At 42.5% G+C, this 26,428-nt stretch overlaps 1 protein-coding gene and 1 long non-coding RNA gene across 2 annotated transcripts in view; one reads left to right on the top strand and one right to left on the bottom strand.

The window, feature by feature from the left end:
* PPARGC1B (PPARG coactivator 1 beta) overlaps window positions 1-26,428 on the bottom strand; it is a 169,924-nt gene that overhangs the window by 62,401 nt on the left and 81,095 nt on the right. The window lies entirely within an intron of this gene.
* LOC138172575 (uncharacterized) lies at window positions 21,870-23,955 on the top strand. Its single transcript, XR_011171157.1, has 2 exons — window positions 21,870-22,907; window positions 23,492-23,955. It is a non-coding gene; the product is annotated as an uncharacterized lncRNA (long non-coding RNA).

Raw genomic sequence — 26,428 nt, forward strand, 5'->3', positions numbered from 1 at the left:
AAAAAAAGTCAAACAAGAGAGGTAGAAGAAAAATTTAAGAATACAATTCACAAAATGGAAAAAAGTACACTGAAGAAAACAACACCTTAAAAAGTAGAATTGGTCAAATAGAAAAAGAGGCACAAAAGCTAACTGAGAAAAACAATTTGTTAAAAATTAGAATTGGGCAAGTGGAAGCTAATGACTTTATAAGGCATCAAGGATCAGTCAAACAAAATCAAAAGAATAAAAAAATAGAAGAAAATGTAAAATGCCTCATTGGCAAAGCAGGTGACCTGGAAAATAGATCCAGGAAAGATAATTTAAGAATTATTGGTCTAACTGTGGAACTAAATATTGTAAACTAAAAATAAAGTAATTAGTTAATTAAAAAAAAGAATTATTGGTCTACCTGAGAACCATGATGAAAAAAAAAAAAGAGCCTGGATAGCTTCTTTCAAGAAATTATGAAGGAAAACTGCTCTGAGGTCCTAGAATGAGAGGGTAAAATAGTCATTGAAAGAATCCACCAATCACCCCCTGAAAGAAACCCCCAAATTGAAAACACTAAGGAATATTGCAGCCAAATTCCAGAATTGTCAGATCAAGGAATGCCAAACAGAGTTTAGATTTGATCCTATAGGTGATAAGAGGCCCGCTAAAGTTGATTGTGTGTGTGGGCCCGTGGGGTGAGGTAAGTACTGTTAGATGTGTTTTCAGAAGATTAATTTGACAGCTGAGTGGAAGATGAACTGGAGTGGACAGAAACTTAAGGCAAGGAGACCAATCAGCTGGGCTTTCTCGGTTCTTGATATTCTTGATATGTCACAGGGCTGTACTTGATGTGCAAGTCAATAATTCTTCGTGCTGCACACAGTGCTTTGGAAACAGAGATAGACACAGAAAAAGACTCACAGAGAGACAGACAAACGCAGAGAAAGAGAAACAATGGTCTCCATGTTAGCCATGTTAGCCCCAAGACCAGACATCATCATGAGACTGCAATAATTCCAACCACAAGGTGTTTGGGTTCAATATTTATTGAGTATACATGCACAGTTTTCTGTTATGCTGAGAGTGGATACTAAAGAAATACCATCCCTATATTGAAAGAACCCCTTGAAAATCATGAATGAAAGAAAAAGAAAACCTAAGCATTATCAAGTGCCCTGGGGCTGCAGGGCAGATGGAAAAGTAAGAGGCAGAGCTTGAGGCCATCTAGATACAAGGGTTTAAGGGAGAGGAAAGAAGGTAGAGTCTTCAGGAATCCAGTGCAAAAGGTGTTTGCCATTCCAGATGGGAAAGTGGGGATGTCAGAGGGAGGATGAGGAGAAAGTGGCAGGGTGGAGAACTAGAGGCTGATGGGATATGATCATTGCGTCCAGTGATTCTTCTTTTTTTGTGTCAAGGACCCCTTTTGCAGTCTGAGAAAGCCTGTGCTCTCCCCATTCCTAACCCCCCAGAATAATTTTTAAATGTATAAATGAAATACATGGGATTACAAAGGAAACTGAATACACTGAAATTAGTTATCAAAAATGAAAAAATAGTTCACAGACCCCAGGTTAACAAACCTCCCTCCAACTGCCTCAGGTACGTATTAATACACTGGAAAAAAAAAAAAAAACACTGGATTTGGAGGCAGAGGCCATGGCTTCAAAGTCCAAATCTGGAACTAATTGCTTTTGTGACCTAACTTCTCATCCATAAAAAAGGACATTGAATTAGATAGCAATCTGAGGTCTTTCAGCTCTAAATTTGATGAGTCCCTTACTTTAGTGGATAGAGATCTTGAGCTCCAGAGCAGGTATGCAACTTACCTGAAGCCCTATGGGGCAGAATTGGGGCTAGAGCCCAGGTGTCCTTCCCCCCACACCCATGTCCTTCACACTGCATTCCAGCGGTTCCAAGGAATTCACAGGGTTGTTGAAACAACAACTTGTATATACAAAACAATAGAAGAACCATGCAAGAGAGCGCAGGTACACCCTGCACACAGCTGCCAACAGCTTTTTCCAAGAACATTGCTGAGACCTTAACAATCAAACAAAATCCCACTGTGAGGAGATCGAACAAAGTGCCCATTTATAACCTGGTCTCTATGCAACTAGTTCTCCCCTGCAACATCTTTTCACCTAGCATTGGTTTCTTGGTAGAACAAATGAATGAGGTCAGATGGCAAATGCCTTTATTTATTATTTTTTTAATAATCTGTGCTAGATCATCTAGTACAGAGACCAATGTGACCTGATGGAATGAGAAAAGATTCATGGGAGAACGGAACTTGAGCTGACCTTTTAAAGAATAGTAAGGAAATGGGCTGTAGTGGATAAAGTACTAGGCCTGTAGTCAGGAAGACACCTATCCTGAGTTCAAGTCCAGCCTTAGACACTCACCACCTGTGTGACCCTGGGCAAGTCACTTAACCCTGTTTGTCTCAGTTTCCTCTTCTGTCAAATGAGCTAGAGAAGGAAATGGCAAACCACTCCCAGTATCTTTACCAAGAAAACCTCAAATGGGGTCACAAAGAATTGGACCCAACTAAAAAGAAAAAACAAACAAACAAACAAAAACAAACAAACCAAACAATAAAGGAATTGGAAGCTGAGAGAGAGAGACATTCCAAGCACAGGGAATAGTATAATCTTTCAGAAGGAGTTAAGAAAGAGGCTTGCCAGGTGTGGGAAACTAGGGAAAGCAGATTTAATGAGTAGAGGGTGTGTGTGTAGGCAGTTGTGAATGATAAGGTTGGAAAGGCTGGGTGGGGTTAGATTTTCTAGGGCTTTGAATGCCAGGCTGAGAAATCTAGATTTGCTCAGCAACAGTAACCTGTGCCTCCTACTTTTGGAAATCTACTCCATTAGTCAGAGGTCAAGAAGTCTTCATGAATGACCCCACCAAAAAGTGGTGAAAAAAGTCTCCAAGATCAAAGGTTCAACACTGAAAAGTTACCTTAGTTACCTAGTCTAACCCCCTCATTTTACAGATGACATATAATCATACACACAGATAAGTGAAGGAACATAGATTTGAACTCAGGTTCCTGTCAGATCCCCTGACTCCAAATCATTGCTCCTTCCACTATATCACAGACTTGTTATTTTCAGTTGTTTTTCAGTCATCTCCAACTCTTCATGGCCCCATCTGGGGTTTTCTTGTCAAAGATACTAGAGCAGTTTGCCATTTCCTTCTCCAACTCATTCTAAAAATGAGGAAACTAGGGCAACCAGGGTTAAGTGACTCACCCAGGGTCACACTGCTAATAAGTGTCTGAGGCCAGATTTAAACTCACAAAGATAAGTCTTCCTGACTTCAGGCCTGACACCCTATCGACTGTGCCACTTAGCTGCCATCTGAGGACAAAATACACTGGAGTTCTCACTGGCTTTCCAGTGAGAACTAACTTAGGAATAAGATAGTGATTCCTTTCTTAGATTTAGGTCTGCCCCAGGGTATTTCCTTCTATCTCCAAACAAAGCAATATTTTTATTCTAGCATGTCTACCAATAAACCACCACCTCCTCAAGGAGGCCCAGTTGCCAAATCAGCTTACACACAACCCTGAGGGTTCTTGACATCTAAGAAACAGGACCTCAGTTGTCCAGGGAAAGCCACTCTGGTTATAAAAGCACAATGACAATCAGGCCTTAACTGATGTTGATGTGATCTGGTCGTTCATCTCTGCTGAGGTAGGGCAAAATAATAATGGTGATGGTCATACAGCTAGAGTAAGTGTCTAAGGCCATATGCGAACTCAGTCTCTCTCATCCCCTGTGTCCAATCTGTTGCCAAGGCCTGTTGATTTCACCTTTGCAACATCTCTCACATAGGCCACCTTCTCTCTGCCAACACCCCTACCACCTGACTCCTGCACTATTGTAATAACCTGGTGGGTCTGCCTGCCTGGTCTACCTACTCCAATCCTCCCTCCACCCAGCCATCAAAGGGATTTTCCTGAAGTTCTGATCCAAGCATGTCTCTCTCCCCTCCACCCCCTATTAATAAATGTCTCCAGTCACCTATCACATGTTTTATCTAATGACAAAGGACTGCTTGCTATTACATGCACAAGACCCTCCATTTCTTGGCTCCTGGAATTTTCTCTGGCTGTCCTCCATGCTGTCCTTCCTCATCTGGCTTCCTTTAAGTCCAACTAAAATCCCATCTTCTACAGGAAGCCTTCTCCAAGCCCTCTTAATTCTAGTGGCTTCCCTCTCCTGACTATTCCAGTATGCAGCTTGTTTGCATGCATTTGTTTGCTGTCTCCTTCATTAGACGGTGAGTTCCTCGAGAGCATACTGTCTTTTGCCTATTTTTGCATCCCCAGTGATTTAGCATAGTACCTGGCACATGTTAAGCTCTTAAAAAATGTTTGGGGGCAGCTGGGTGGCACAGGGGATGGAGTGCTGGGCCTCGAGTCAGGAAGACTCATCTTCTTGAGTTCAAATCTAGCCTCGGACACCTTGGGCAAGTCACTTAACCTTGTTTGCCTCAGTTTCCTCATCTGTAAAATAAGTTGGAGAAGGAAATGGCAAACTGCTCTAGGATCTTTGCCAAGAAAACGCCAAATGGGGTCACACAGAGTCAGACATGACTGAAAATGACAAAACAATGACAAATGTCTATTGATTGAATGATTGTTTTGAGATACCTTCTCCTACTGTCCAATGGTGAGTCACTCTAAATTGGAGCCTGCTCAATCTCACTTTGGCATGTGGATGTCCTAGTACATTCTGGAAAAGCAGATATCCTTTGGCAGAGGACTGCATGGTCCTTTTATATCTGTAGAAAGGAGGAGGAACATGAGGAGCTGGTTTGAACTGATCCAATGGTAAGAAGTGGCCATTGATAAGCACTGGCTCCACATTAGGTCAAGTTGGTTTTGAAGCACCTTCCACAGCTATCCCTTATGCGTCTAGTGTCTAGAGCTGTGATTCTCCACTTGCTGGGGAAGCAGAACCCTCGCACCCTCTCTAGGTGACAATCAAACGTGGGAACAGAAGATGTCTCCAGCTCACAAGCCTGTCACGTTCCAAAAGTTAGTTTGTCACATTATCGCATAGAAACAATGGTATTCAAAGTAGTTAAGTTCACAGTCTACCACACACAGAAGCCAATCTAACACCCAAGTTCAGCAGCAGGAAATAACATTATGTATGTTAAATACCTACAGAATTCTCAGTTTGGAGCTGAAAGAGAACTCAGAAGCCATCCGATCTAATTCCCTTGTTTTATAGATGATGAAACTGAGACCCAGAGAAGTGAATTATTGTAATTTAAGGTACATTATAACAGATATTTTTGATCCAGCCTGGGAACCTAAGCTTCCTCTCTAATATTGTTTCTGTGGTACACCTAGAACTTCAGCTGCCAGAGAAACTTCTTCATCCTGCCATAGGAAGTGTGCTCCCTCTCTCTCCCTCTCTCTCTCTCTCTCTCTCTCTCTCTCTCTCTCTCTCTCTCTCTCTCTCTCTCTCCCCCCCTCCTCCTCCTTCTTCTTCTTCTCCTCTTCCTCCTCCCTCCTTCCCCCCCTCTCTCTCCCTGCCTTCACCATCTTCCTTTTCTCCCCTTCCCACTCCCCCGAATGGCTGTATGAGGATACTTTGTTCCAACAGCCATGAAGGTGGCTGGAGCAGGTACTGTGGAGTGCTAAGAGCTTGGTCAGACATCAAAGATGCCAAAGACATCCAGTGCATCCCAGGCCATCGCCAGTCATCTTGACTTTTTTCTTGACTCTGGACTTTGATGTCTCTGAGAGGCTGATGGCTTTGTGCAACTCTACATCACTTAAATCCAGCTCATGCACAAGTCAAGACTTGACCCCATGATGTCATTGGTCTTCTAAGAAAACAAAAAGACAAACAACAATTGGGGGTGGGGGGGATGACAAGACTCCTGTTCATATATAAATGATGTTTCTAAAGAGAGAGTTTCTATCTCAGGGACTGCATACAGTAAAAACAACCCTGTGGGATAATGGAGAGAATGATGTATTTAGAGTGAAGACACCCAGCTTCAAATCCTGGATCTACCACTTATTAGCTATGTTCACTCAGGCAAGTCACAACCTCACTGTGCTTCAGTGTTCTCATCTGTAAAAAAGAATGGGGTAGATTAGATGACCTCTAATGTCTATTCCATATCTGAAGTCTTTGATTCTAATCCCAAGATTAATACAGGAAGAGGACAGTTAAGGTCTAGATAAACGAAACACTCTCCTAACAGGCCCTGAACTATAGAGGTGTAGTCAAAAAGAAAGAGTACTAGACCTGCTTGGAAGACCCAAGTCCTTTCTAACTTTGGAAGAGTGGGGGGAAAACTGGCCTTGGACTCAGGAAGATGTGGGTTCAAGTCCCTCCTTTGATGCATGCTGGCTGTGCTACCCTGGGCAAGCCACTAAACTTTGAGTGTTCTGGGTTAGAGACGTCAAACAGAGGCCCAAGAGTTTTTACAGAGTACATTCAAACCAAATTAAAATGTAATTAGGGGGCAGTTAAGTGGTACAGTGGATAAAGCACCAGCCCTGGAGTCAGGAGGACAAGAGTTCATACACTTACTAGCTGTATGACCTTGAGTAAGTCATTCAACTCCAACTGCCTCCAAAGAAAGAAAGTAAAAAATGTAATTGGGAAATATTTAACAAAATAGATTTAAATATAATAAAATATGGATATTGTTAATGTGATTTTTAAGTCAATGTATACCCACAAGGATGCTCATGTGGTTTATTAGCTCCCTATTTCTATCTGGATTTGACACCACTGCTATAGGCATCTCTCATGGTAGAATATAGAAAAGTGTGTTCTGTACTGGTGGAGGAAGTGTCCTCACCCAGACATTCTCTATACCAAAGAAATAAAAAAAATCTAGTCCCTGTGATTATCTTGGGTAAATAAATCTCTTGCTTCTCAAGGCCTGTTTTCTTGTATATGAATTGAAGAGATTAGAATAAAAGATCTCGAGGTCCTTTCGATTTCTAACATTCTGTGATTCTAATTCTGTGCAGGCATATGAGCCTGACTGCACCTCTGCCCTCTGCAGCAGAAACCACTCCAGTCCCTTTGCCATTCAATCCCTAAGACTGACAGTCTAAAAATGGGCCATCAACTCCTTAATGCTAATCAGGATGCTTAGGAAACAGAAGAAGGCTAAGCTTGGGTTAAGAAGGCACATGAAGGCTCTTAGCTTGTAGAAAGTTTCTTTTTTTGCCCTTGTGAGCATTATTGTGACCTCTGTTGGAGCTCCCAGTCTGACTGATGCAGCTAAGTGCATCCTGCTTGCATGTGGTAGCTAACGAGGACTGGTGGAAGGCTTTCATGTGGTCAGGAAAAGGAATCTTGGCCTGTGTCAGCCTCAGTGAGTAAGGCACATATCCAGAGCGGCAGAGATATTCTGAAAAACAAATAACCCTCCTGGCATCCACAGCAAACCTAGATCTTTTCTGTCTCCAGTTTTCCCATATGTAAAATCAAGGGTTTTTCTCCAAGATAGGGCTGAAGGCAAAGAAGGAAGAAGGCGACTCCAAGAGAAAAGCCAAGTCAGAGACTTTGAAGGCCAAAAAGGCAATGCTAAAGGGTATACAGAGCCACAAAAGAAGAAAATTCAAACATTTCTCACCCAGCTAGGTGGCACAATGGATAGAACACCGGGTCTGGAGTCAGAAAAACCTGAGTTCAAATTCGGTCTTACTTACTAGCTGTATGACCCTGGGAAATCATTTAACCTCTGTTTGACTCAGTTTCCTCAACTGTCAAGTGGGAATAATAATAGAACCTTCCTCACAAAGTTTTGTATCAAATGAGATAATATTTACAAAGCACTTACACACACACACACACACACACATAAATAAATGCTTATTCCTCACCACCCCCTTCTTGAAACCAAAGACATTTTGGCTTCAGAAGAAGTCTAATTACCCTCAGAAAAATGCCCCTAGGAAGAACAAGCTTGATCACTATGCTATAATCACTATCAGAAAGTCTCCCTTCACAGAAGATTGAGGATCACACCCTGGTGTGTTCAAGACCATTCATGGTGGATGTCAGGGTCAACAAACAGACATCTGTGAGGCCAAAGTCAATCATTTTGACCCAACCTGATGGAAAAAAGTCTGTGTTCAGTTTGCCCCAGATTATGATGCTTGGGTGTTGTCAACAATACTGTAATAATATAAGTTACATCCAACTAGCCTGCTCTGCATAAAATAAAGTTTTCTGGTATATATATTTTTTTAATTAAAAGTTTGGGCTGGATGATCTTCATTGACATTCTACATTTAATCCAATTCAAACACTAAATAGTTAAAGTACAAGGAGAGAGAGAACCTGCAAGCTAGTGAGCTAGTCAGTAGGGGGCTGGTTTCAGTATCAGCAAGACCAAGTACAAGTCCTGGCTCTGACACATGCTAGCTAGGGATCATAAGTGAGTCATTTACCCTCTAAAGGCCTCCAGGCAACTCCTGGGGGCTCTGAGTTACAGATGAGCTGCCAATCTGCAGGAGTGGAGGAAATTTCCTCTCCAGAAGTTCTCCACACCAGTGAGATCACAGGTCAGGACCATTAAGGGGGGGAAAAATACAAGGCATCAAGAAGCACAAAGTAAAAAAAAAAAAAGTTATCTGTCCCTGGCCTCAAGGAGCTTATGGTCTACAGTTCTCCCACCCCTCCCAGCTCAGGATGGTCTATTAAAGCCTAGCAGCCTATAGAGGGATGCAGCTGCTTTCTACCTCTTCTTCCACTCCTGCAGACAGGGCTTTTCTGCAGTTTCAGTCACATCCCTCCTGTGTGTCTCTCTAGTGATGCCCACAGGTTCCAGTCTATCTCTGTCTGGGATCCAGGGAAGCTTGGGGCGTCCTCTGGAATGAACACCAAAGGTTTCCTCTCAGTCTTGGAGACAATTGAAACTGGGCCTCTTCTAAGAAAGACAGACACTTCTGAAGAAAGGGGAAGATGACTGACTGACAGGGTGTGATCAGATCAGCTTTGCAGGTCTCACGAAAAAGCTTTAGCTACAACCCCCTCATAACCCACGCACCAGTTTGGGCTTGCCTCAGAAGGTTATGAGCCGTTCAGCTTTCAACCTCCCCTTAAATCTTCTTCCCTAGCTCAGATCTGCACTGCAGCAGAGTGGAAACTCCCTATGTTTCCCCATCTGCTCCCTTCCTCTCTTCCCCTCCCCTCTGCTTTTGACTGTTCTCTATTCCTCTCCTTCTCTTGCCTTCCCCCCTTCCCCTCCCTCCAATTCTTTTCCTTCTCCTGTCCAGTCCTCTCTTCTCTTCCCTAATCTCCCTCCCCCTCCCCATCCAAATCTTTAATCTTTTTTTCCCTTTTCCCCTCCAAGCCCCTCCTTCTCTCCCTCAGTCCCTGTTCCCCTTCATTACCCACTCCAGTTTCCAGATTTTATTTAGGCAATGATGTAATGAGTATTAGGGGGGAAAAGTCCTGCAATTAGAATCAGCAGACCTGGGTTTGAATCCTAGTTCAATTACTTACTCCCAATGTGACTTTAGGCACGTTACTTAATTTTTGCAGACCTCAATCTCCACATCTACAAAATGAAGGACAGGAATAATATTTTATTGAATCCAATATGTACTTATAGGCGATGTCTAATTTTTCTAGATGGCGGCAGCCAAAGGATGGTAAGCCAATTTGGGCCTTTATAAATACATCCAAAAATTATGGAGAAAGTAGTCAGATGCAATGTAGGTCCTTTGGTGAGTGCATTGCTGGCAAGGCAACTAGTTGCCATCCTCTCCATAGACCTTCCTAGCCAAAGAGCCTCAAGAAATCTCATAGACTGGAAAATAAGGCTAAACAAAGTTATGCCATCTACTGCATTCATGTGCATCACGGTGGGTAAAAACACCTGATTCTAAGAGTGCAACTGATGGCAAACCTGTACATCATGGCATCAGTTAGCTGAAGTTTGCCAAGAGGCTTTCGCCTGTAGTTAAAGAACATGCTTGATGCCACTGTGTGAACTATTACTGAGTGGGTAAAGATTTAACTTACAAATTCTTTAAGGTTATTCTTATTTTTCTGTTCTTCGGTAATTTTTGGTCATGTCTGACTCTTCATGACCCCATTTGGGGTTTTCTTGGCAAAGATCCTGGAGTTTGCCATTTCCTTCTCCAGTTCATTTTACAGATGAGGAAACTGAAGCAACAGGGTTAAGTGACTTGACCAGGGTCACATAGTTAGTAAGTGTTTGAGGCCACATTTGAACTCAGGAAATTCTTATTTACCCATTCCATAAATAGATAAATAAATTTATAAATTTACCCATTTCATAAAATTACCCATTCCATACCAATTGGAATCCCAGCATTAAATGGCTTGCCAAACCAGTACACAAACACAGAGAGATATGTGGACTTATATCTGATGGTAGAAAAAGCAAGAGTTCTGAAAAGGAGCGGTCACAAGTTCCATCATGACAGTGGTAGATCTCATTGCACTGCTTGGAGAAGACTCAATTAATTCTATTGTTACCATTAATTCACATTAAATTTTTTAAATTACCACTTAACAAAAATATGAAATAAAAAAGCAATCTCTCAAAATCCTTTCAGTCTGTAAATTTGAAGAACTATGAAGTGCAATGGGATTTCTGAAGACTGGCAGGGAAAATGCTTTTAAAAGGCTAATTTACCCCAGGGAACAATTTATACAATAATATTGTGAAGAAAACAATTTTGAAAGATTTTAGAACTCTGATCAATGCAAGGACCGACCATGTTTCCAGGGATGCATGTTACCTACTTCCTAAAAGGAATTATGGACTCAAGAGAACACAATGAGACATATGTTTCTGGACACAACCAATAAGGGATTTTGCTTGACCATGCATATTTATTATAAGGGCTTTGATTTTCTATTGGGGGGGGGGTGATAGTAATGAGAAGATGGGAGTGTGGCAGGCAAGGATAGGGTTATAATTTTTTTTTAAATGGGTCACTGCAGCTTTTGAAAATGCACAGACTATAACAGAAAGGAGGCCAGAAAGAATCATAGAAAAGCAGGAAAGCTTTGAAAGTTATGTGCTGAATTTAATATGTTTAAAAGCAAACCATACATAATAGATATTTGCAGTTTCAAGTCCCTCCTTCCATTATATCATCTATATTATATGGAAATGCTCATTTTATTTGGTGTTTGTTAAGTTCCAAATTTTAAAAATAAATTTAATTTTGGAAAATAAAATAAAATAAAAAGTTGATTCCCTCTCTTAGTATTAACCTTCCAAGCTCTAGGAGAAAAAGCTTCCCCTATGAGTCAGCTTATTGCTGAAATCCTTCTGCATTCCATGAAGAAACATCCTCCAGCCAATTTGCCTAGTTCCATAGAAGACAAGCAGGAAGTGCTTTGCTACCAACAGCCCCCACATCAACCCCCTTGAGAAGTGTTTTATCATGCAGGCATGCAAAGCCTCACAGAAACTGGGCTCAGGCAGCTGCTTACTTATAGTGGGTGGGAAGGGATGATTCTGTTAGAACAGGAGTAATTCCAAACTGCTTTGCCCAGCAAAGTGCAGCCTCCACTAAACCCATCCAATAATCTGCCCTTCCCTTTTCTCAGAATTTTTTTTAAATCTAAAAACTAAAGATGGAGGGAAGGAAAGGGAAGATTTATTCGAGTATCCAAGGCCCAGGCCGCGGTTACAGAGAGAGATCATAGCTGGTGGTATCAGGAAACATATAAGGGAGGGAGATGTAAGGTAAAGCCTGAGAGAGTCAGCTTACTGGAGACTGAAGAAGGAGGCTGGTTGAGATCAACCGCAGCCAGTGGCAAACAGGTGGCCAATCTGATCAATTCATCCATTGTCTGCTCTAACAAAGACAAAATGTTTTCTGAAAGCTTTGATGTTGCAAAGCAGAAAAAAAGGGGGGATGGGTGGGGGGATGTGTGGGCAGACTGGAGTACAGTATTAGAAGAATGTGGATATTTGCAGACAGTAAGCCTGAGTTGGAACCCCCTACTCTAACCCTCACTGGCTGTGTAGGCAAAATGAGTTTAACCCCTCAACTGCTTAGTTTCCTTAAGATAAAGATACCTGGTCATGAGTTCATAGATTTAGTACTGGAAGGGACATTGGAGGTCATCTAGTCTGGTCCCTTCGTTTTAAAGATGAAGAAAGTGATGCCAAAAAGATTAAGCAAAGGTAAGATAGGCAGTACCAAGGGCAGAGTCAAAATCCAAACCCAGGTCCTTTGATTCTAAATCTATCACTAATACTTCATGGAGTTCTAGAGATTAGGACTCAGATACCATCTAGTCCATCCCTAACATTTTACAGATCAGGCAGCTGGGGCTAAGAAGTTAAATGACTTTCCCAAGGTCACAAGGCAATACATTTTTTTTTGGAGGCAGGATTTGAATCCAGGGCCTCTCCCTCCAGAGGCAGTTTGTTCTTTGTAGCACGCTGCCTCTTGACCTCACATGATTGCTGTGTACCTTTGGCCCTGAAAGTGTTAGAGGAATGTCAGTTATTATTGGGGAAAGGCTGCTCTTGATTTTCTTCTTGCTGTATATGTATTCTGGGGATGGATTGGGAGGTGGACTAATTTGAAAAAAACAAACAAATGGGGTGGCTAGGTGGCGCAGTGAATAGAACACTGGTCCTGGAGTCAGGAGGACCTGAGTTCAAATGCGGCCTGAGACATTTAACACAAAAACTAGCCGTGTGACCTTGGGCAAGTCACTTAACTCCAATTGCCCTCCAAAAAAGAAAAAAACAAACATAAAATTGGTGGGGAGCATGATGTGTGGGTGAGGCAGTGTGAAAGTCAGTGCTGTAATCCAAAGAGGATGGAACTTGACAAGTGTTGGCTTGGTCACTAACTGTGTGACCTTGGGCCATTGACTTCACTCACTGGATGTCTCCTCCTCTGGAAAGCAAGAGGCCTCAGGTAAATGATTTCCAAGGTCCCTTCTAGTCCTATAAGTTTATTGATAGTGCTTTGAGTGAATCTTTCTTTGTGGGGATTTGCATGTTAATCATTATGAAATTTCCATTTTTATCCCCCTCACTGAACCTGTGATCTCTTCACTGTCCCAGTGAGGAACTCCCTTCCCCCTTTCTCTGCAATTTCCACTCTTTGTGAGTTTCAAGGGGTGTCACTGAGAACTGATTTCCTCAGGATATATATACAGCCAGTGTGGTTCAGAGGCAGAACCTGAATCCAGTTCTTTTGGGCTTGGAGAACAACTCTCTATCCACAACTCTCTATCTATGAGTCTTCTCTAACAGTTACATTAATCCAGTTATATCAGCTTGGTTTAAGGGATAGAGCAAGGGGTTCAGAGTCAGGGCTTGGGTTCAAGACCCAGCTCTGCCCCCATTCAATACCTGTGCAGCCTTGGACAAGTTATCTGGCCTCACTTGAAACTCAGCTTCCTTATCTACAAAATGGAGACACACACACACACACACACAAATAAATACACACATAAAATTTGCATATATATATGCATATATAATCTCCATATAATATATGTGTAGATATATAAAATCTCCACATATGTATGTGTACACATAATCTCCCTGTATGTATGCATATGTATATAAAAATCTCCATATATGTGTATACATATAAAATCTCCAAATAATATTTGTGCCATGTGTATATATCATCTCCATATATGTACTTCTACATAAAATCTCCATACAATATATGTATTGTATATGGATATGATCCCATACATGTATGTGTATATAGGATCTTCCTATAAGTATATACACATATAATATATATGTACATATAATCTCCATACGATGTGTGTTTATATAAACTCCATATATGTGCATGTGTGTATAGATAGATAATATGTATACACACATGCACACACACACATAAATCTCCATAGAGAGAGGAAGTTGAACTGTGATTCCATTTACACAGGAAACTTTAAGGGAGAAACTCCCTCTACCAAATCCTGGTTGACACCCCAGATGTGTTTGTCATCATCTGGAGGGAAACATGATTGTGAGTAGCAAGAGACCTACATCTGCTCTGCGCACCCCATCCCCCTTTTTCCCCAGAAACCCTGGCAATGACAGCAGGAGGCCATAACAGATATAAATGTGACACCTTCTCTACAATTTATAATCCTAAAGAGCTAATTAGAGCACTAACAATTTAAGTGACTTTCTCAGGGTCACACAGTCAATATGTGTCAGAGACAGGATCTGAATTCAAGTCTTTCTGGCTTCAAGGCCTGTCTTCTAGTCACTATAACACACACACACACTACATATTACTACACCTATATCACAAGACTGTTGTGAAGATCAAAAGGGATGTTGAGTGAAAGCACACTGTAACTGTGAAATGCTCCACAAAAGTGAGCTGTCATAGAATATGCTTTTAATAGAAATGCCAGTTCTATGGAATAAAAGCCTATAGATTCAATTCTGCCTGGCGACCAAGGTTCATGGACTTCCAGCCAGAAGATGCTTTACACATACTGGCAGCATATTAGCCTGCCTAATAGCCCTCGTTGCAACTTTGATGTACCTTTCTAGGCCTTTCTCTCCTCACCTCACCTCCCCAACCCCACCCTCCCACACACACCTGGGGACAAGAGTCTCTGTTACCTTCCTCTCTGGGAGAACCCTACCATTTTACCCCAGGAGGGTACGGAGCAGAACAAGTAAGAAAGGATAGGAAGCTAACTGTACTAGGGAGAGACACTCCTATTTGTTGGCACGGAGAAGGCTTAAGTAGGCTTTAGGGAATGGCTCTGGAGCCAGTGTGATACGCTGGAAAAGACCAGGAGATTTAGACACAGAAAACCTGGATTCCAACCCAGTGCTGCTATTTAATACCTGTGTGACCTTGGGCAAGGCACTCCTGTGAGTTTGAGTTTCCTCATGTGTAAAATGAGGAGGCTGAACCAGATAATCTATAAAGTCCTTTCCAGCTCCAAATTTTATGACATTCTGACCCATTGAAGGGTACTAAAATTCCTAACCTACCATGGCTCCTGCCCTAATCCCAGAGTTCTTCAGTGATTGGTTCTAATAACTCAGACCAGGAGAGAGCAGGCCCCACCTGCTGACAAGGAGAGCTTGCCCAGGGCCTGACACTCAGCTGGTGGTGGCTATGTTCCAGGGAAACCCTGCTGACTTGGACCTGAAGTCAATCCCCAGTTTTACAAATAACCCTTTTTATAGAGTAATCTAAGGACTCTAGACAAGAAGTCAGGAGACCTGAGTTTTAGTTATGGCTTTCCCAGGACTGTCATTTCCACTCATTACTTCTAGGTCAGTCCTCTGGGAATAAGCAGAAATCACTTTTGTCTCCCCCCACATCCTTCCCTCCATCCCCTCCTTCTGACTACGTGACCTTAAGCAAACCTCTTTTCCTTTCTGGGTCTCTATTTCATCCCCTACAAAATAAGGGAGTTCAATTAGATGATTCCCAAGATATTCCTAGGTTCCTGTTTGGATTTTCTTCTATGTTTCCCATCCATTCCACAGAATTGGGATTTCACTATAAGGAGATTTATCAACACCTGTCTGAGTCAATTAAATAAGACAGATAGAAAGGATTATCTGTAGAGTCTGACCCTCAGAATCCTGGTCTGTCTTATGGACTGCACCAGGGAGCATGGAAGAAAAAAAGGGAGGTTCAAGAGAAGGGAGTGACAACCAGACAATGTTAGAGCTTAAAGATCATTTAACCCATTTTACGGACTTGGAGACAGAGACCCAGAGGAAGGAAGGGGTACCTATTAGCATAGCTAATAATGAGAATAAGTAATCACTAAAGCGTATGAGTCACAATTTAATAAGGTCAAAAGTACAGCCATTCACACTCAGACTCTGTACTTACGAACTGGAAACCTCCCCCTAACTACCCCTCCATTTTTTAAAGCCACTAAAACCTCTGAATTGTCAAGGAAATGCAGGCTACAGACTGGCTCCAGCTGGACACAGCCAGTTTCCTGCAGCACCTGGAGTGACAGGCAACACTGGTTCCACGTGCCTGCCTGCCCAGCCTTGGACAGTTCTAATTATCAGGAAATGCTTCCTTATATTGAGTTTTTCCTTATAACTGCCTCCCTTAAGCACTCATCCATTGCTTCTAGCTTTGTCCTTTGAGGTCAAGCAGAACATCTCTAATCCTTTTTTTGGAAGACAGTTCTTCAAATAAATTCTTGAAGACAGATATCATGTTTTCCCCTAAGTCTTCTCTTCTCTAGACTAAAAATATCCTTATTTCCTTCAACCAATTCAAGCAGTCTGATCACAAGGACTTTCAGGGCCTTGATCAATCCTCTTCAAGACATGCTTTTTCTTGTCAATGCCAGCCTCCTTCCCCCTCCAAAGAAACTGAGGAAGCCAGAACTTAATTGGACTCCAACTGTGGCCTGACCAGTACACAGGACACCCCTCATTCTGGATACTACATATATACTCAAGATTTAGTGCTTGTATAGACAAGACATGTGTGAAGACCTACCCTCAAAGAGCACATTTGAGCTAATGACTCGTATCTGATATCTTGGCTTGCTTATAAAGATAAATGAGGCCAACTCAGGGGTGGGGAACCCGGGGATTGGACTCAGTCAAAGGGTAGCACTTGAGGACCTAGAGGGCCACATGTGACCTCAAGGCCGCAGGTTCTCCACCCCTGAGCCAACCTCCCCCCCAGAATGATTACCTCTTCCTTTACCTCCCTTGCTTCTGCTTCTTCAGCTAAAAAAAGGAAATATTTATAGCACAGAAGGGTAGGACAGGAACAATCCTCCAGCTTCACTCAGAGCTGGCCAGAATGTCCAGGCTGGTCAGAGACAGTGCAATGTGTAGAGAACTGGCTAAAAGTCAGGGACCCTGGGCTCAAGCCCTTTCTCTGACCCTAACTTGCTTTATGATCTTTGAAAAATCATTTCCCTACAAGAGGGAAGTCTTCCCAACTGCAAATGGCAAGAGATAAGAAGTTTGGGATGAGATGTTCTCTAATAGCCCTTCTAGCTTAGACATTCTCTGATAAACAGCTGTCATGGAAAGTTCATGTCCCACCCATACCACTCTTCCATATACACACCTTGACCATTCATGTTGCATCACCAGAGGATCAGAAAAAAGTGGATCTTCACCCCTGTAAATGGAAGAGAGGGTGTTGGAAGGTCAGGGGAGTTAGAGGGAGTATAACAAGGAATGGGATTCCATCACAAAAAGGCTATAACCTAATTTCACTAAATTAGAAATATGTGGAACCAAAAGTTAAGGATCAGAATGAGTCATGCTTTCCCCAAAGAGTTATTAGTTCAGTAGTATTTGTGGTGCCAGCACCCACAGTCATAGAACAGTTGAGTTGGAGAGGACTTTAGAACACAGAATGTCAGAACTGAAAGGGACCTCAGCAATAATCAGCCCAATCTGATCCTTCAGACTGAGGAGAGAAGTCATCCCCTTATGGTCACACACCAAACTGTGAGAGTAAAGATCAGGCTAAAATCAGGAGACCTACTTCCAAGACCAGAGTTCTTAGTCTCTCTCATCCTCAGGGATAATAGTCATAGAGTATGGAGGCAAGATGTAAATCTGTCAGGTTTCTTGTCTGGATGACTCAAGGAACCTCAAGGAGAAAAGGCTGAGGCAGCTAGGGCACATTGGAATAGAGAGAGCACTGGGACTTAAATCAAGAATATCCAAGTTCAAATCCTATCCCAGATACTAGCTGTGTGACCTTAGGCAAATCACTTAATCTCTCTCTCAGTCTCAGTTTCCTCATCTGTAAAAAATGGGGGTGGGGCAACTAGGTGGCTGAGTGGACAGAGTGCCAGGTGTGAAGTCACAAAGACTCCCTGGGTTCAAATCTGGCTCAGACACTTACTAGCTGTGTGACCCTGAGCAAGTCACTTAACCAGGTTTTTCCTCAATTCCCTCATCTGTAAAAATGAACTGGAGAAGGAAATGGCAAACCACTCTAGTATTTTTTGCCAAGAAAACTCCAAATGGCATCACAAAGAGTCAGACACAATTGAACAACAAAAAAACCCAGGGATAATAATAGCACTTATTTCACAAGGTTGTGAGGATCATAGAAAATAACATGTATAGCATGTTGCAAACTTTAAACTACTATGACACTAGCTATAATTAATAATAATAAATGTTTTAAAACATCCACAGTGAAACTAAAGACCCAACTAAGTTTGGCCTCATGCTGTCATTGCCAAGTTTCTCAAGAGTGAGTGGGCATGAAGGGCAGTGGTGGTAGAGAAATTCTAATGTGTATTTAACTGGCTGTTCATGACTATTTTTCCCATGGATAATGACAAGAGCGTCTAGGATAATAGTAAGCCTGTTTAGAATGTACTAGAATGTATGCTTCTTGAGGGCAAGGGCTCTGTTAGTCTTTCTTTGTGTTCCCAATGCTCAGCAGAGCACCTGGCACATTTGCTGTTGTTCAATCATGTCTGACTCTTCATGATCCCATGCACCATAACATGCCACGCCCTTCTGTCCTCCACTATCTCCCAAAGTCTGTCCAAGCTCCTGTTTGCTATTTCCATGACACCCATCTATCCATCTCATCCTCTTTCGTCCCCTTCTCCTTTTGTCTGGCACATAGTAAGTGTTTAATAAATGCTTACTGGCTGACTACCTAAATGAAGGACCTTGAAATCATGTCATACAAGAACTGACTAAATGAACTCAAAAGAAATGACTGAAGGAATTGAGAAAGCTTAGCCTGGAGAAGAGAAGAATTGAGAAGTCCATGGAAAGGGCAGACACAGGCAAGGGGGTAAGAAAGACTTGTTTCCCAAAGGCAAAACTAGACTCAATAGGGAAAGAACAAAACACAGTAAACAGGTCAACAGTTGCAACAGATTTTGGCTCAAAATGAAGACAAATTTTCTCCCAATTAGAGTTGACCAAAAATTGGACTAATTTTTTGGAATTATTGGAAAAATTGAAATTTTTTGGAAAAATTGGAATAATAATTGGAATCCTCCCTGTCATTGTGGGTCTTTAAAGGAATACTGAGATTAGTCATTTGGGTAGGAGTTGGACTAACTGACCTCTGACATCTCTTTTGCCTGAGATCCTGTGGTTCTTCAGTTTGCAGGATTTGTTCTGTGCCCTGCCTTACTCAACTGGACCCCACCCCCACAAATCCCCTAAACAAACTTAGGGATACTATGAGACTGATCTTCACAGTCAGGCCCTCTTTCTGAATAGTACAAAAGTCCCAGTCACACACAATGACACAGGCAAAGTCTGGAGCCTCTCCTTCTGCTACTAGTGGGAACAACTCCTGAATTCAAATGCCTGGAAGTCGTCAGTTTGGAGGGTTCCTGTCTTATTCAGGTGTAGTGGGATAAAAGTTCTCCCTTAGGAAGAGAAGAATCAGAGGTATAAATATAAACATACAGAGACATAAAGAGGTTCCCTTTCTGAGGGTGATGTAGGGCACTAGCATAGGTGGCCAAGAGTGTAACCTTTGACCTTGTTGGGGCTTATGTCTCTTATGCCAGTGCCTAGGAAGACATGTTGGAACAAGAAGCATTTCCAAAGAGGAACCAAGCTGTTCACAGTGGTAGAGTAAAAATGGCCCTATAATGACCATCCTCAGATACCTTATGGTCCATAGGTTACCATGGACTAACCTAGGACCTGTTTCTGTGAGAAAATGGTACTAGGCAGGATTCGGTATGGTACTACCAGGCTCCACTGAGAGACACTCCTACATAATCCTCCTAGTGACCTGAAGGAGAGCTACAGAGGAAACAAACGGATGGGCCACAAAGATCAGCACATGACTGGCAATTCCCTTGAGTCTTCTGAGAATCATCTACTCGAATAGCTTGGATTCCTCTGGGACCACCCATCAAGGAAAGTTTAGGACCTTGGAGAGAAGGAAGTGAAAATGAAAGCAAAGCCAGGGCTCCTAACTTCAGCCAAAGACGGAAAGCTTAGGGACTCAGTGCCTCAGTGTCCTGCCTCTTCCTCCCTGCCCTCCTGCTCCTTCCTAGGGAAGTCTCCACTGAGGATAAGAAGGGAAAGATTTGCTTTATTTTGCTTTTTCCACTTGGCCCCGGGCTTGTTCTCTGAAGCAGCAGGCTGGAAGTTAGAAGGGAATTTCAAACATCTGGCCTCTTCCCAGGCCAGTCCTCTTGGGTTCACTTTAGGGCACCTGCCATGAAGGAGGCTGGAGAAAGAGAGTTCTCTGATTGGATCACATACATTAGAAGCCCCAGAGATATCCCCTAGTGCCAAGTAGTTAAGAACACCCTGAACCATGTGACTTTAGGCTCTGGCTATGAATAGAAGGCCTGGGATTCTCTCTCTCTCTCTCTCTCTCTCTCTCTCTCTCTCTCTCTCTCTCTCTCTCTCTCTCTCACACACACACACACACACACACACACACACACAATGCCAGTCTCCTTCTCTTCAGGGTCATCTTCTTACAGTCAAAGAATCTCATACTTAGAAAAGACCTGAAGAGATCTTCTGGTTCAATCCCTACCTGAAGCAGGAAGCCACCCAAGCTCACCATTTGTAAAATGCTTGTTTCTTTAGAAACTTTGGGATCTGTGAGTCCCAAGACATATTTGGCCCCTAAGATTTGTTTCTGAAAAAAGTCTTCCTCATTCAACACTCCACCCTGGTGGATCTAATGTAAACAGCCCCCAGATAAATGAGTCATTGATGCTTCCCTTAAATATACCACCCCCAGAGAAGGCATTAGCAATGAATCCTTTTCCAGACACAGAACATTTAGTTATTTTTTAGATGTGGAAGGGATCTTAGAACATTGGATTTCTGGGCTGAGAGGACTTTAAAATATAGAATGTCCAATGGAAGTGACTTCAGGACACTAACCTAACCTTCTCCTTTAACATGTAGAACCCAGAAAGGGAAAGTTTATGTGCCCAAGGGGAAATTGAGTGAACAGCAGAAACCAGCCTAGAACCCAGGCTTCCTGGACCCTGGTCCTGGGTTCCTTCCATTGAGCCCCCTTCCCCTTTCAGGAAGCTCCCTCAAAATGGGCAAACAGGTTAGAGATCCATATGCCACTCCTGGTCCAACCATCAGAGGGGGCTATAAACCAAGAAATACTAACATCCCCATTTAAGACAAACCAGTGGAAAACCAAAGTCAAGTTTCAAAGTTTAAAAAAAAAAAATTGCCAAAGTCTGTGTCCTGTCCCATTTCTATGACTCCAACCACTTCATTGCTCTGAGCAGGCTTCTGCCCCAGGAATGACATCCTATAAGGTTACTGGGGAGGGGGCTGCCCAGGAGCCTTCTCTCTGGTCTCTCACAAAGAACAGAAAGTTGAGTGCCATTAAGGCTCAGGTCATAGTCTCCTTCAAGGACAAACAAGGGGAAACAAGCCCGAGTTGTCCGATGTTAGCTGCAAAGCCCATTGTGAAAATTAGCTCATCTCAAGGCCCAAGATTACTAGATTCAAACTTCCCTTGCCCTCCTTCAAATCAGAGGAGTCTGTCCCTGTCAAATGGCTCATGGAAGGAAAGGCAACCCGATTAGCATGTTACACCACTGTGTAAGGGCAGAGCCCGAAGGGTCCTGGGAACAAAACATTAAAGCTGGGAAGAACTTCGAAGATCGTCTAATCTGATGCCTTCACTAGATAAGGGAGGAACCGAAGGCCAGAGAGAGAAGACTTGGCCAACAAAATCAAAGCTCCTTGAGAGCAGAAATTGTTTTATTTTTGTTGTACCCATTAGACCCTTAATTAATATTCCACAAATTAAACCAAATTGGATTGCTCAAGGAATCTACTGAGTTAACAGGGCAGCAGAAAATAAAAGCTTGCTCCTGGAGCATTGAAGAGTCAAATCTTGAGAGAAACCAAGATCCTGGAGCTTGAGATGGGACTCATTAAATTCCTGAAGACACCCAAGGTGCAATCCCCTTCCTACTCCAGCAGGACTGGCAGAGCTGGTTGGGAACTTTCAGAGTTCACCACAATTCCATTGCATCTCCATTCAGAACCCTATCAGGATAGGAAAGGGGTTCATTTGTCATAGGAGATATATGTCATAGGACAGATCATGGGATTTGCACACAAAGGCAGGAGACCTCTGGTCTTAGCAAAGTCAGAGAGGCATTGGGCTAGCAGAATTTTACCTGAAATTTGTATAGCTCCTTACCATGCACATCTGCTTAAAACAGCCTCATCACATATGCACATCCTGTCATCTGAACTTTACTAAAGCCCTGTACTAGAGGCAGGGCAGAGATTGTTATTCCTATTTTATTGATGAGAAAACCGAGTCTCTGTTCAAATAAATGATTTGCCCAAAGTCATATGACCAGAGCCAGGCCTGGAATTCAGGGTCAGTACATGATACTGCAGCACAATTTACAAACATATTCCAAGGTAAGAGGCAAAGGAGCTGAGACCTGGCAGAGGAAAGAAAAGAAGCAGACCAGATCCATCAATCCATCAACAATCGTCTATCTTCTACCCTATGGACTGGGCACTGTACCAGGTGATGGAGACACAACACGCCTGCCCTCAGGGATCTTATATCTATCTTATCTATAACAAGGAAATATACATGAACAAAATAAATGCAAGGATTTTTTGGCTTGTTTGTTTTTTGGGGTGAAGCAGCTGAGGCTCTAGCTCTTTCTACACCACATACAGTTATAACCCCTATGCTGCCACGTAGAATACAAAACCATGTTCTCAATATAACACTGGCCAAGCAGCTGTTGTTGTAGTACGCACAGCTGTGTGTGCCCAGACACCCAAAAAGGAAAGGACAACTGACCCAGGAAATGCAGAATTCCCAGTCAGTCCATTTCAGATATCAGTATGCTGCCCTAGGATACCATTACTGCTGAATCTCTCATCCCCGGACTATACCTCCCTTGGTGTCTCTGTAAGAAGAATTTGCAGTCAGCTACCACCTTATTTCTGTATCCAGAGCAGCAGTAAGTGACATGGGTCAAGAGGGAAGGGAAGACTGTTGGGAGCTTTCCTTCTGGCATTGATACAGCTCCCTCCATCCCCTAGGAAAGCTCATTAATTCCTTTCTCTAGCTCAGGCAGGAACTTGCCTTTGACTCTGCTATCTGTTCCATACTCCTCCCCACCTCCAAAGGACAAGGCTAGAAGATTCTCAAGGGCAGAAGACACCTGCCTCCCCATTCCCTTTCACACTCTCTATGTTCCAGACAAACTGGCCCATGCGCTGTCCTCCATTAGAATACCAGCTGGGCTGTTTCATTCCTTGTACTCGCATTTCCAGCATCCAGCACAGTGCCTGATACAGAGAGGTGCTTACTAAATAAGTCATCAATGGATTCCCCGAACTGAGCATGAGATCTCCTACCTCTGAGCTTTTGCGTGGTGTGTCCCTGCTATGCTCTCCCCTCTCACTTGAGTCTCTTAGAAATCTGACCCTTCTTCAAGGTTTAGCTCAGGTGCTATGCCCTCCATGAAGCCTTTACCCCTTAGTAACAAGTGGTCTTTCCCTGCTAGACTTATTTTGTATTTACTTCTCTGTTTATTCCCAGGAGAGTATAAGTTCTTGCAGGACAAGGACTATTTTTTCCTTCTTCTCTTTACATGGCCAGCACCTAGCCCTGTACTTCAAAGCACATCTTAAAAAATGTGACTTTTGTTGTTGCCTAGCAGAACCCAGCATTGGTTAGATCACTCAGATACAGATCTTGAGAAGCAGGAACCAAACAAACTCTAGTTTGTCTGAAGAACCCCTCTGAACAGCTGTGCTCCCAGGATCTGCTGACATCACAGATCTCCCAAGGCCAGAGAAATGCAAGTTCCCATCTGGACTTTTCACCCGGAAGACTTGCTGAGAAGATGTGATTACAATGTCCAATTACGTCTGTAAAAACGGGGTTAACAACACTTGACCTACTGATCTCACAGGGTGCTGGTGAGGTTCAAACAAGATATCTGGAAAACCTTTTTTTGCAAACCTTTAACAGATATAAATGTAAACTTGCAACATTCACTCTAGATTGCTTTGTGGTTATTCTTTTCATTCACATTATTTTAGTTATTTAGTAGATTATTTTCCTGATTCTGATTAATTCCATTTTTATTAGCTTATATAGATTTTTCTATGTTTCTTTGTATTCATCATATTCATCACTGTTCACATACAGAATAATAGCACTCCATTACATCCACATACTACAATTTGTTTAGCTATTTCCCAGTCAATGGGCACCTACTTTGTTTCTTGTTCATCATAAGAAGGGCTACTATAAATATTCTGGTGTATGTGGGACCTTCCTTTCTTTAATCACTAATTTCTTTGGGATATCTGCTGAGCAATGAGCTATCTGGGTTAAAGGGTATGGCTATTTGGGTTACTTTCTCAGGAATGTCAGTTATTATTGTTGTAGTGGTGGTAGTGGTGAAGATAATAATAACCTTATTCATTAAGGCAAGTGGGAAGAAGGTCATGACCTTAGGCTAAATAGTAAGTTCTTACCTCTTCTACTGTAAGATCTGGGGGCACCTATAAGTCTCATGAGATTTCCCTAGGACATGAAATTCCACAAAGGTGAGTGCCTCATCCTTCCTGAGACAAGCACTTTTTTAAAAATATAATTAAAGCTTTGTGCTACCTTAGGGAGGAATAAGAAATTAATGCTTGGAAGGACTTAAGGATCATCTAGCATAACCACCAAGGAAGGGCCAGAAAAACAGAGTGAATTACACAAGGTCACATACCAGTTGGTGAAAAACAAGAGAAATTTTTTTCTTTTTTTTGGTGGAAGCAATCAGGATCAGGTGACTTACCCAGCGTCACAACTCAAAAGTGTCTTAGGCTGGATTTGGACTCGGATCCTCCTGACTCCAGGACTGATACACTATCACCTAGCTGGCCCTAGATGAGGAATTTTAGCAAATTCTCCTAAAGCTTATACTGCTCTCTCTCTCTCTCTCTCTCTCTCTCTCTCTCTCTCTCTCTCTCTCTCTCTCTCTCTCTCTCTCTCTCTCTCTCTCTCTCCATTAGGCCAGCCTTACTATCATAATGGGTAGTAAGGTAGAAGAGATTACTTCAGAGGACTAACCCAATAGCATTCATTTCCCCAAGTTTTTTTTTTTTTTTAATGAAACTTTTATTGCAATGAGAGGGAAGAAAGAGTTCTGGAAAAGGCTAAAGACCAGTCCAAGACTGGTAGGATGCCACCATATGAAGGCAAGGAATGGGTAAACACAATGCAAACTTTGCCCACTTCATAAACTCGCATAATGCCAACCCCTGAATCATGTTACTAGCCTGCACGTGCCTATAGCTTACAAACTATTTTCATATACACTTAATTTAACAGTCATATTAAACACCACCACTTACAAGACACTCTTACCAGCAAGAGGTATGCAAAAAAGAAACAACACAATGTTTGCCCAAGGAGGTTACAATCCAATAAGGAAGATCATGATGATGATGATGATGACAATGAACTATCTCATCCCTACAACAATAGTGAGAGGTAGACAGGACAAGGGATTCTTATTCCCAATTTATAGATGAGGAAATTAAGGCTCAAAGGAATAAAATGATTTGCTCAAGATTGCAGTCATTACAAAAGTGATTCTAGCACCAGATTCACCTGTCTCTCTGCAGAGTGCTCTTTCCATCACATTAAAGACACAAAGGAATTATTCTCCAAACTCAAGCACCATTTTACTACAAGATCTTATACTGAACTCAAGATAAAGGGCTTTGTCCTAGATTACCCCAAGAATCAATGAAGCTAGAATGAGACTCTGTGACCTAGGACAAATGACTTTCCCCCTCTCTATTCTGTACCTCTGTTTCTTCATCTATAAAATGAGAGGGAGAAACTCAGTGCCTCTTGCATCCCTTGAATTCACTGTGCTGAAGTTCTTTCAAGTTTTGACCTTCAGTGTTCAAAGGTTTCTTTCTAGATCTGATCCCCAAAGTTCTAGGTCCCTTCCAGACATGATGGATATATAATTGTCTAAGGTTCCTCCCAGCTCTGATAGTCTATGTCCTAAACTCCCCTACCACTGACAATCTAGATTTGCTTTCTGATTTATGATCCCTTCCTTCTATATTTACCATTCCACTGATCTATGAGTCTAGATCTTGTAACCCTCGGTCCAGAGTTCTCTCTTCAACACCACAAGCTCCTAAATGTTCCTTCATCTAGAAGACGAGATCCTGTTCAATGCACACCTGCTCTCCTGCATGCCAGGTGACTTTGAAGGGCTCTGACCACTTGGCCTTCCACCTAGCTGTGGGGACCCCTGAATGCTAAGCTCTGTAGCTCAGTAGCTGGCAGCCAGCCAAGAGAGTTCATCTGGGCTCTGGGCCACTCACTGGGGAGAACCTTTCACCCAGATCTCCTTTCACTTCGAAATTGCCCTGTTTGCCAGCCAGGGACTGTTGGGAAACAAAGATCTGCAAAGGAAGAGTTGACCTGGGCTAACCCAGTCTAGCTCAGCCT

Source organism: Petaurus breviceps, unplaced genomic scaffold (assembly GCF_028583685.1).
Source record: "Petaurus breviceps papuanus isolate PSGF00001 unplaced genomic scaffold, PetGlider_PUasm1.0 551, whole genome shotgun sequence".
NCBI lineage: Eukaryota > Metazoa > Chordata > Mammalia > Diprotodontia > Petauridae > Petaurus > Petaurus breviceps.